This window comes from Primulina eburnea, chromosome 6 (assembly GCF_022965805.1).
Source record: "Primulina eburnea isolate SZY01 chromosome 6, ASM2296580v1, whole genome shotgun sequence".
NCBI lineage: Eukaryota > Viridiplantae > Streptophyta > Magnoliopsida > Lamiales > Gesneriaceae > Primulina > Primulina eburnea.
In genome coordinates this window covers 1,197,335-1,208,830 of record NC_133106.1, presented here as the reverse complement: position 1 = coordinate 1,208,830, position 11,496 = coordinate 1,197,335, and positions in this window count along the sequence as shown.

Genomic DNA, 11,496 nt, shown 5'->3' with positions numbered 1-11,496 from the left:
CGCCGTCGTCGAGGGTCTCCAGTCGTAGCCCAGGTCCGGTCGACCATTATCGAAGCAGAAATCGGTAGATTTGAGCGTGTATAGGTAGCGAGACCCCTTTCCCGTCCACCTCTAAACCGCGTACGATTTCCGACGATTCTCCGTTCTTCCGCCGGCGCCGAGGGCTGAAAATCCTTGTACCATCTGGGTCGACTTTGATTGAGGCGTGAATCGAGAGTTTGGAGATCGTATAGGTCGCGAACCCTAGCTCTTATTCTGGTTTGGTTTTATCTCCAAATACAGTGGGCAAAACAATTAGAGACAAAAGTTCAAAAGTTTCAGCCTCTCAGATGTGTTTGAATATTGCTGCTACGGCAATGAATTTAGTCTACTTAAGAAACTCATATTTGTTGGATTGTTAATGCAATGATATAAATATCTATTAATGCAATGATATAAATTAATTCTAGCGTATGCACTCTCACTCCGTAGAAATTAATTCTAGCGTATGTAGAGACAAAAGTTCAAAAGTTTCAATCTGTTATTGCTGCAATGCTGCTACGGCAATGAATCTAGCGTATGCACTCTCACTCCTAATTAATTCTACATATGATTATACGTATATAATCTTATTATTTAAAAATATTATGGTTTGAAATTAATTATACTTTAAAGTAAATATATAAAAAAAAAATAAAATATTTTAATATAATAAACTGATTATCAGACATCAAAGACAACCGACTAGTTATCTAATGTCGCCGCATAGAAGAAACCTTAGCATTGTGAGGTTCAAAAATACAAGGCCACGTACGTGATACATTATATAGTATCATATTATAATATGATATGGTCCAAAATTATATAGGCCCACGTAATTCTTTATATTTATATATATATAATATTCATTTATTCAAAATTCTAAAGTGTATCTTACAGAAATTACAATGTTATTACACTAATAGAAAAATCAGATTTTACTTCGGCAGGCTTTACTTCGACAATAATAAATTACGAAGTGATACATTACCAATAACTTCAGTAATAACACAAGCGAAGTAAAATAATATATTTTACTTCGGATGTTTAAAAACACGGGCTTCACTTCGGCAATAATAAATTACGAAGTAATACATTACCAATAACTTCAGTAATAACACAAGCGAAGTAAAATAATATATTTTACTGAACATTTAGCGATGGTTTGTCGCTAACAAACCGTCGCTGATTTATTGAAACTGTTACGCCTTAAACGCATACAAATCTCGAGGATGAGATTAATGTTTTTAATGCTGTAACATATCCCAAAGTTTTTGTTTTGATGATACCAAAACTTGGCTTAAAAATGTACTAATGTTTTATATTGAGGCATGCAGGAAATTAAGAACAAAATTAAGTTCGGAAGATCCGAAGTTGGTTCGGACGTTCCGAAAAGGTGCCGATCAGAAGCAAAGTGGAAGCTGTTCGGAAGCTGCGAGGAGCCAGTTCGGACGGTCCGAAGACGTGATCGGACGTTCCGAACACAAGCAATCAAATCACTTGAATGCGGAGACAAATTGATCTGACTGTTGATTGAGTAAGATTTCGGACGCTACGAAGGACATGATCGGACGCTACGAAGTGTTGAAGATTTCAAATCTCTGGAAACGCGGGAATGTTCGGACGGTACGAACCTGAGTTCGGACCTTCCGAAGCTGTCATACACTGTCTGAAAGAACTGTTCGGAAGAAACGTAGTTTGATCGGTCCCTCCGAAGCATATGTTCGGACCCTACGAAGTCAAGAACGGACGATCCGAAGTCATCCCAGAATTACGCAAATTGATTTCAATCACATCGGACGTTCCGAAGTATAAACAGAAGATCCGAACCTTGGCGTCCAAGACTAGTATAAATAGGCCTTTGAGGATGCATTCAAAAACATCCCACTCCACTCTCTCTTGTCTCTTACAAAGCTTTCTACTATCTCTTGTGTGCGTTGATTAAAAGAGTTGTAATATCAAAAGAGTTGTAGAAAAAGAGTGAAAGTAATACTCTCGAGTGGGTTGTAAAGTTCGTGGCTATCCTTGGAGCCCTCAAGGCCAAGTAGACGCATCGAGGCGTGGTTGTAAAAGCTAGCTTGGAGCTCCTAAAGCCAAGTCGATATAGTGATACCTCGATCCTCATCGAGAAGGGGAGACGTAGACGATTCTTCGTCGAACTTCCATAAACATCTCTATCCCTCTTTACTTTACGCATTTACTTTACTACGCATTTATTTTACGCACTTACTTTACGCATTCATTTTATTTGTGATTGTCCCTCAAGTCTTCCGCTTGCAATTTTTGCAAACTCGTTTTAAAAACGCTAAAGGGCCTAAAAGAACCTATTCACCCCCCCTTTAGGTTCTTCAAGTGGTATCAGAGCAAGGTTTTTCAAAATCTTTTAAATGGCCAATCTAGCAAGCGAGTATGCCCAAGGACAATCCACAAATCGTCCCCCTCTTTTCAATGGTACTAATTACGGATATTGGAAAAATAGAATATCTCTATACATCCAATCCGTCGATTACGACCTTTGGAAAATAACGGTGAAAGGTCCCTATATCCCCATGAAAACGGTGGATAATAAGGAAATTCCTAAGGGAATGGATGACTTCACCAAGGACGATATGAAACTTATCTCTCAAAATGCTAAAGCTATGAATATTCTTCATTGTTCTCTAGATATGAATGAATACAACCGAATCTCGGCTTGCACCTCCGCCAAAGAGATTTGGGACAAATTGGAGATTTGCCACGAGGGAACCAATCAAGTCAAAGAAACGAAGATAGACCTTCTCCAACTCAAGTACGAGACCTTTGAGATGGAACCCAAGGAGGATATCGACACCATGTTCCGGCGGCTCACCCAAATCATCAATGAGCTTGCCCAACTTGGTGAGAACTACCCAACTAAACAAGTGTGGAGGAGAGCCCTTCGAGCATTACCGGCGGAATGGGATGCAAAGCGCACGGCTATCATTGAATCCAACAAGGGAGATGCGGCATCCTACGACCTTGATCAACTTCATGGGACCCTAAAGACCCATGAACTTGAAGTATCTACCCGGAAGGAGACAAAGAAAGATGACGACAAAGTATAGGTGAAAGGGATCGCCTTGACCAGTCAACTTGAAGATAGCGACGATGAAGAAATGGCACTCCTCACTAGAAAGTTCAAAAGATTCATGCGGAGTTCCAACTTCAACAAGAAAGACAAAAAGTTTGAGAAGGAAGTGACCTGCTACAACTGTCAACAAAAGGGTCACTATGCAAACGAGTGTCCCTCCAAGAAGAAGGCCGGCAAAGACAAGAAGAAGGCCCTTCTAGCCACGTGGAGCGACAGCGACAACGAAGAGGAGTCTACCCTATGCTTCATGGCGAAGGAAGATCATCTGACCGACTCGGATGATGACGAGGTACCCTCTTACGATGAATTACTCTCCGCTTACACTAGTATGTACAATAAGGCTAAGTCACTTAGAAATGAGAATAAGCAACTTAAAACTGAACTAGAAGCTAGGATGCATGACAACACTAAGCTCAAGACAAACCTAAGAGACTTAGAGAAAGCCTTCAACAAGTTCAATGTGAGTAGCGGTAAACTAGAAAACCTCTTGAGCATGCAAAGGTGTAACTTCGACAAAGGAGGTCTAGGATATGAAAAGAAATCAGTCAACTTCGCTAGTCTTATCGCAAAGGCAAAACCAAGAACACCACCAGCATGCACTTACTGTTGTAAGATAGGCCACATAAGACCTAAATGCAAGAAACTTAGACACCAACACAATAAGAATAGCTATTGGAAATGGATCCCCAAATCCCCAACTACTACTAACCTCAAAGGACCCAAAGAAACGGGTACCAACTATCAAATTGTATCTCAATCTTATAGGGTCAAAGGGGAGACAAGTCATCGAGCACTTGGTATCTTGACAGTGGATGCTCTCGACACATGACGGGAGAAAAGAAGCTGCTACAAACCATTCGACCAAAAGAAAAGGGATCGGTGACCTTTGGAGACAACAGCAAAGGGATCATAGAAGGCATCGGCTCAATAGGTATATCTAACTCCACTATCATTGATGATGTACTTCTTGTGAAAGGACTTAAACATAACCTCCTAAGCATTAGTCAATTGTGCGATAGGGGTTATGAAGTCAAATTCACACCACACGATTGCACTGTATCACTCACAACTGACAAAACCATTAGTTTCAAAGGTTATAGAAGTGAAAATGTTTACAAGGTCGATTTAAAGATTTCATCTTTTTCAAAAATAAAAAGCCTTGTAACATTAAATGTTGATGACAACATTCTTTGGCATAGACGACTTGGTCATGTTGGGATGAGCACCATAAAAAAACTTTTAAAACTTGACCTAGTTTCCGGAATGCCAAAGCTGAATTTAAAATTAGATTCTTTTTGTGATGCTTGTCAACTTGGTAAACACACAAAGGAATCTTTCAAAAATAAAAATTTTGTATCCACTTCTATGCCCCTTGAATTACTTCACCTAGATTTATGTGGTCCCTCGAGGACAACTAGTCTAGGAGGAAAATCTTATGCTTTTGTCATTGTAGATGATTTTTCACGTTTTACTTGGACATTGTTTTTAGCCCATAAAAGTGATGCCTTTGATCATTTCAAATTTTTTGTCAAAAAGGTTGAAAATGAGAAAAATCTTTTGATCAAACAAATCCGTAGTGACCACGGAACGGAATTTCAAAATGAAAATTTTTCAATTTTTTGTCAAAACAAAGGCATTGGTCACAACTTTTCTTGTCCTAGAACTCCTCAACAAAACGGTGTCGTTGAGAGGAAGAATAGGACCCTAGTAGAGATTGCAAGGACCATGCTATGTGAGCATTCTCTACCAAAATATTTTTGGGCTGAAGCAATGAGTTCTGCTTGTTACATCATCAATCGCGTATCAATAAGGCCAATTCTCAAGAAAACTCCATACGAACTATGGAGAGGGAGAAAGCCTAACATTTCTTACTTCCGCGCTTTTGGATCAAAATGCTTCATCCACAACAATGGTAAGGACAACCTGGGTAAGTTCGATGCTAAATCGGACAAAGGTATCTTTCTTGGTTACTCTACTTCTAGCAAAGCATATAGAGTCTTTAATAAACGTACTTTACTAGTTGAAGAATCTATTCATGTCATATTTGATGAAACTAACCCTTGCTTGCCTAGACCTGCTGTTTCTGATGATGATGATATAGATATCCTTGGCGAAAAGTTGGAGTCCACAAGCCTAGATGATGTTCGTAAAGATCAAGAGGACGCACCTCTTCCGAAGGAGTGGACTACACACAAGGATCATCCCATGGACCTCATCATTGGTAGCCCATCGAAGGGAGTATCTACTCGCTCTTCTAATATGTGCAATTATCTTGCTTTTCTTTCTCACATAGAGCCTAAGAACATAGAAGAAGCTTTACTTGATGATTCTTGGATTATTGCTATGCAAGATGAACTAAATAAATTTAGAAGGAATAAAGTTTGGAATCTTGTACCTAGACCCACTGATAGACCTGTCATAGGAACTAAATGGGTATTTAGGAACAAGTTAGATGAAACGTCTACTCGTTTTAAAAAAATGCGGAATTTTTTTTTTATTTTTAAAGCTTGCAATTATAAAATAACCTTTGAAATAATCATATTTATTTATGAACAAGAATGACGCAGTTTAAAAATAACTAAAGTCGTCCAAAATCAACATAAACGTAAACGTATAACAAGCGTAATGTCATCAACAAGTAAAAATGTGTAACATGTAAAAATGTGTAACTCCTCACAAAAAAAAGATGAATCAATATGCGGAAAATAATGGTCCTCGGGTCGTGTCACCACACACCCGCCTGCCTACTCAGTTTTCAGCACCTCCGGTTTACTGATCAAAATGTTCACCTGCATCACACACGCCTAGTGAGTCTAAAGACTCAACACACCTGTACCAGTAATAACAAGTACATATACGTAGCACACAGCAGTGAAAAATATCATACTCAACATATCTTTCATGAACTTAAAAGCATTCGTGAACGTGTTATGTAAAATCATATCATATGCGTAACTGTGACCTGTCAAAACATGGTAATAGCAAGTATCATCGTATCAGCATATACATGTTAAAATCTTAATTTGAATTCCGTTCATTAGCTGTGACTTTCGTATCATCATGTCATCATGTCAGTCGATGGATCCATCTACGTGTAACCGCGGTACCCGGCGGCGGGGGACATCAGCGACACTCTCACCCGTCAACTGAGCCCGAGCCTATCATGTCATCATATCATGTCAATGGAAATACGATCGTCGGGCTCCCTCTGGGGCCTTCTCCCGTAAACGGGCTCCCTCTGGGGCCTTTTCCCTCACGATATCTCCAATCATATCATCGTGTCATCGTGTTAGTCACAACTAAATCACTTCCTTCAAAACATGTCATCATATTCATCACTTAATAAAAGCATGCATATACATAATTTTTCCTTTAAACCAAGCATGCAACGTATTTTCATAATTTCATAAAAATCATATTCATGATGCATAAACATTTAAAACATAATAAAATGTGCTCAGGGCGCTGCCAGGACCAAAATCTCACCCCGGGTGCAAAATGACCATTTTGCCCCTGGAAAACCCAAAAATTATCGTTTTGACCCTGGACCTCTAAAATTGACCTGAAGCTTACCAAACTCCTTAACATGTCCCAAAATATTTTTAAAAATATTTATTAGACGTAAACTCGAGCCCGTTTCAAAACTTAATCAATTCGTTTTAAAACTTGGACCGGGGTCCCGATTTTAACCCGAATCGACCCGAAACTCAACCAAAATTTCCCAAATTTAAACCATGCCTAAAATACATCCTACCAGCCCATAAACCACATTTTTCCAGCCCACTAAGACCCACGAAAACGAGCCACAAGCTGCTGGAATTTTCAGCAAAGTCCCATTGGAAAACACTAGTTGCGCTACCCTCCATAATTTCGATCCTAGCTTGCACCTAACGAGACCAGCCACACATCAACCTTTCCTAGACCACCCTAGGGTCCCTCTGGACCTACTGAACCCACGGCCACAGCCCCATGCAAGCCGTGAAGCGCAGAAAATTCCTCAAGAACAAGTACGGCCGTGCCTTACCCGAACACAACCGGCTCCTAACTTGGCCACTTACTTCCTAGCCGTGACCAGCTGGTTATGGACCACCCCTAGCCTCGGTTGGACCCTCTTGGATCGCACCTTAGCATGGTTCAGCCCTTCCCCAGCCGTGCCATCCCGAACCCTCACCGAACGACAAGGAAAGTTCTAGCCGCCTAGACAACCAATCGGCCCTCTCCTATACCATGCACCCTTAAACCTCCAGCACCGTGTCACCTCGTCTTACAGCATATACACCCCTTAGAAACTCTGAAAAATCGACAGCCCCTTGCACAAATCAATGAAACATGAGTATGCAACATAAAGGTGCAATTTTCGTGACAAAACTTGAACAAAACGTAACCACGCATTAGATCAAAGGATGGACATGCATTTACATATATTTCAGCAATACTATGGCGTGAATGATGAGAAAAACGAAATACAAGCGTGCCTTGGTGTTTAGATGATCCAAAGCTTGAAAATACGCGCGTGGGAAGTGAAACGGGGAGGCGGGAGGAAGCTTTCTTGAAGAAATTCTCAATGACCGAGCATGCTGGAATTTTTTTTGCTGAAGAAGACGTGAGAGAAAATGCTGAATGGTGGGGGTGGGCGGCTGATTTTGGAGGGTTAGGTTTAGGCTTAGTTTAGTGAGTTTTTAAAATAAATACTTATGTACTAATGGGCCACAAATAAAGATCAAAGGATATAAAAGAAGTGTTGGGCCCATTAAACACTAAATCAAGCCCGACTAGCATAAAAAAAACGTTCCCGAAAAATATTTCGTTTGTACGTTTTTGAAAATATTGTCCGAGCCCCCAAAAAGTCCTACGACTCGCTAAATTGTGTGTACCGGTTAAAAATATAATTATGCGGGAAAAAAATATCCAATAAAGCCCATTTTTGAAAAATACCTTTAAAAACACTCCATATTGATTAATAAAAATTAATCCTTTCATAACAATAATTTTCTGAATATCCTCGGTCTCCGTTCCTCGATCGAGCACGAAATGCAACTTAAAACTCAAATACGTGAAGCTTTAACTAATCAAGAAATTAAACATATATATATATATATATATATTCATGTTAAAACCGTGCATTTAATGTATTAAAGTAATTTAATTAAAGTACACAATAAATTGAAAACTTGCATGCGTGTGGTTTACGTGGAACTTCAAATTTTTCGGGACGTTACATTAGATGAGCATGGTACAATCACTAGAAATAAAGCTAGGCTAGTAGCTAAAGGATATAGTCAAGAAGAGGGAATTGATTATGATGAGACTTATGCCCCTGTTGCTAGACTAGAATCCATTCGCATGCTACTTGCTTTTGCTTGCTCTAGAGACTTTAAATTGTTTCAAATGGATGTTAAAAGTGCTTTTCTTAATGGTGATTTGAAAGAAGAAGTGTATGTTGAGCAACCTGTTGGTTTTGAAGATGTGCACTTATCTGATTATGTGTATAAACTTGATAAGGCTTTGTATGGTTTGAAACAAGCTCCTAGAGCTTGGTATGAGAAATTATCTACCTTTTTGCTGTCTAATGGTTTTTGTAGAGGTAAAGTTGATATTACCTTGTTTACCTTGACTAAAGACAATGATTTGCTGATAGTACAAATATATGTAGATGATATTATTTTTGGTGCTACTAATGAACACTTGTGTAGAGATTTTTCTAAGCTTATGCAGGATCACTTTGAGATGAGCATGATGGGCGAGCTCAACTACTTCCTTGGTCTCCAAATCAAGCAATGCAAGGATGGTTTCTTTGTCAACCAAGGGAAGTACATCAAGGAGATGCTCAAAAAGTTTGGGATGGAGTCTTCCAAAGCCTCATCCACACCTATGAGCACGACAGTCAGACTCGACAAAGATGAGGGAGGTAAACCTGTTGACCAAAAGTTATTTCGTAGCATGATTGGCTCCCTACTCTATGCAACTGCTAGTAGACCTGACATTATGTTTAGTGTTTGCTTGTGTGCACGATTTCAATCATGTCCAAAGGAATCACACTTATTCGCCTTAAAACGCATTTTCAAATATCTTTCAAATACTCCAAATCTCGGATTATGGTATTCTAAGAACTCATTTTTCGATTTAAAAGCTTACTGTGATGCCGACTTTGGAGGATATAAGGTGGATAGAAAGAGCACTAGTGGAACTTGTTTCTTTTTGGGAAATTGCTTGGTGTCATGGTTTTCTAAAAAGCAAAACTGTGTTGCACTTTCAACGACCGAGGCCGAGTATATGGCTGCCGGTAGTTGTTGTGCACAAATTCTTTGGATGAAGTATCAATTACTCGACTATGGTGTTACTTTTTCAAAAATTCCAATCTTTTGTGATAATACAAGCACCATATGTCTAACAAAGAATCCAGTTCAACATTCTCGTACTAAACATATTGACATTCGACATCATTTTATTCGTGATCACATTGAGCAAAATGATGTTGAACTTCACTATGTTGACACCAAGAATCAAATTGCTGATATTTTTACAAAACCACTAGATGAATCTACTTTTACTCGTTTGCGTGGTGAACTTGGCATGATTGAGTTGTAAACACTAGTCGAATACTCTCGTACATATTTGTTAAATTGAGGGGGAGTATTATTAATGTGAGCATTATAATGTCGGATAATACAAATTAATTGTATTTATCCATAATTATGGCTCAACATTCATTTATGTGCTAAATATTTTAAATTTTAGGTGTTCCTCATCTTGGCTACTTCGGAATCACCGTTCCTTTTCGGATGCTTCGTTTCACTTCGGATCCACCGAACGTGTTCGGATCGTCCGAACCTGACCATAGGTTCCAGAACCTCCGATTCACTCTTCGGACCATCCGAACACACATCGGATCGTCCGAACCTCCTTCCGATGTCATTAAATGTTCGCGCCTTCCCAATGCCTGCCTGTAGGACTTCGGATCCTCCGTTTACTCATCGTAGCCTCCGGTCTTGGATTGGAGACTCGTTTCGACACTCGTTTCTCCCTTTTGGAGTCTACCTTAGAGCGTCATCATACTGAGACTTCCTCGCGTCTTGATTCCATCGAGGCTGAGATGAGGAGACATAGAGAGTCGCGGGATGCGGATTCTTAGATTATGTTTTTGTTATTTTTGTTATTTTATCTTTATGCATCATTGTATAAAAGACTTGCATTTATTAGTGGATATTTTACCTGTTTATTTGTCTCTCTTTATGCTTATGTCTTTTTGCTTATCACAAAAAGGGGGAGAATTTATTTGGTTAAAATTGCTATTAAATGGTTATTAAATAAATTCGCCTTAATTCAACCTCTTAGACTTGTTATTTGATTAAGGGGGAGTTATTTAATAACATTTAGATTATGTTGATTATTGTTTCTCAATTTTTAACCAAGTTTTGTGATCATCAAAAAGGGGGAGATTGTTACGCCTTAAACGCATACAAATCTCGAGGATGAGATTAATGTTTTTAATGCTGTAACATATCCCAAAGTTTTTGTTTTGATGATACCAAAACTTGGCTTAAAAATGTACTAATGTTTTATATTGAGGCATGCAGGAAATTAAGAACAAAATTAAGTTCGGAAGATCCGAAGTTGGTTCGGACGTTCCGAAAAGGTGCCGATCAGAAGCAAAGTGGAAGCTGTTCGGAAGCTGCGAGGAGCCAGTTCGGACGGTCCGAAGACGTGATCGGACGTTCCGAACACAAGCAATCAAATCACTTGAATGCGGAGACAAATTGATCTGACTGTTGATTGAGTAAGATTTCGGACGCTACGAAGGACATGATCGGACGCTACGAAGTGTTGAAGATTTCAAATCTCTGGAAACGCGGGAATGTTCGGACGGTACGAACCTGAGTTCGGACCTTCCGAAGCTGTCATACACTGTCTGAAAGAACTGTTCGGAAGAAACGTAGTTTGATCGGTCCCTCCGAAGCATATGTTCGGACCCTACGAAGTCAAGAACGGACGATCCGAAGTCATCCCAGAATTACGCAAATTGATTTCAATCACATCGGACGTTCCGAAGCATAAACAGAAGATCCGAACCTTGGCGTCCAAGACTAGTATAAATAGGCCTTTGAGGATGCATTCAAAAACATCCCACTCCACTCTCTCTTGTCTCTTACAAAGCTTTCTACTATCTCTTGTGTGCGTTGATTAAAAGAGTTGTAATATCAAAAGAGTTGTAGAAAAAGAGTGAAAGTAATACTCTCGAGTGGGTTGTAAAGTTCGTGGCTATCCTTGGAGCCCTCAAGGCCAAGTAGACGCATCGAGGCGTGGTTGTAAAAGCTAGCTTGGAGCTCCTAAAGCCAAGTCGATATAGTGATACCTCGATCCTCATCGAG